The sequence below is a fragment of the Trichechus manatus genome, unplaced genomic scaffold (assembly GCF_000243295.1).
Source record: "Trichechus manatus latirostris isolate Lorelei unplaced genomic scaffold, TriManLat1.0 scaffold00482, whole genome shotgun sequence".
NCBI classification, from domain to species: Eukaryota; Metazoa; Chordata; class Mammalia; order Sirenia; family Trichechidae; genus Trichechus; species Trichechus manatus.
The window spans coordinates 8,905-10,388 of NW_004444418.1; positions in this window are offsets into that span (position 1 = coordinate 8,905).

Below are 1,484 nucleotides of genomic sequence, written 5' to 3' on the forward strand. Positions count from 1 at the left end.
GGCTACAAAACTAAATAAATAAAAGGCATAAAGTGGAAGTTCCATGAAACACCTGAGGGGAGGTAATGTTTTATTTTTCAAAAACAACAAAATAACATAATGAGATGATTTACATGCCATTGAATTTGATGACTAGAGCTCCAGTCCTACTATTTTAATTTCATTAGGAGTCAAGTTTGGACCCAATATTATATTCTATTAGTAGTACAAAAGACCAGAATACTGTGCTGAATTCTGGTATGGTGTATGAAGTCTTTTTCTGCACATTGTTTATCCTTCCAACAAAACAGTCAATCTAAATCAATAAATACATAACTCCAGAAAAGAAAAATATATATTCGGGAAAGAATTGGAACAGAGTTAAAGTGTATAGGACAAAAATAAATCCATTCACAACTTTGAGACCTTTCTGTATTATTTCCATCATGGAAGGCACCTGCATAACTCACTTAAAATTGTGGCATTTGTGAATTATAGATATTTCAAACATGTAAAATACTGGTAAAAAAAATACACATAGCTTATCTAATTTCATTCTCTCTCTAAGTGTTCTTTAAAAAGTAATTGGAAGTGGCTGGATTTCCTGTCTCTTTTTTATCAATCAGTAGTCAATTGACATTACTCAATATCTACACTTTACAGAATAGATATGAGAAGGCATGGTTTTCTAGGAAATTTATGAAACTTTTTGAAAGGATGATGAAACTTCTTCAATGGATCTTCTGTAACTTTCTTAAAAGTTTTATCTATGATTTAAAGCCAAGAAGACAGTTAACAGCTCGGCTGTTAACCAAAAAGTCAGTAGTTCAAATCTACCAGCCGCTCCTTGAAATTCCTATGGGACAGTTCTACTCTGTCCTATATGGTCACTGTGAGTCAGAATCTACTGGACTGCAACGGGTTTAGAAAGTTGAGGTGTACCTCTGATTAATAAACAGCCTACAGAAGTGTTATGCAAAGGCTGTCAGGTTTAAGGAGGAAGGTGTAAGAAGTGAGAAATTAAAAGTTTATAGTTAAGGAAATCAAATAGCCTACCTTACTTAATCAAAAACAGTCTTTAGTAGTAAATTTTATTTTGAGCCAGTTGAGAAAGGTAAATGGTAAAGGTAAAGGTAAGTGGTAGAAACCTATAAAGAAAATAAATAAATTGAATTGCATACTATGTAAAATTGTGAATAGATAGTCTAAGTTACTGGGGATTTAGGTTACTGGAAATTCCATAACTGCATATCAGAATGAGTGTAATGATAAAACTATAACCTACATCATTAGCCAGATTACCTAATATAAAACCATTATTGAGATTGATAAATTAGACCAAGTTGTAATGGAGTGATGAAAGTCTTCATCTTTACAAGTTTTTGATAAGACATAATTGATTTTAATACATTAAAAAAATAGGTAATATTATCTAGGGCAGAAACAATTCTTAAAATACACAAGCAAACAAACAACAAAAAAATATGATTTCATTCTGTAGTAGT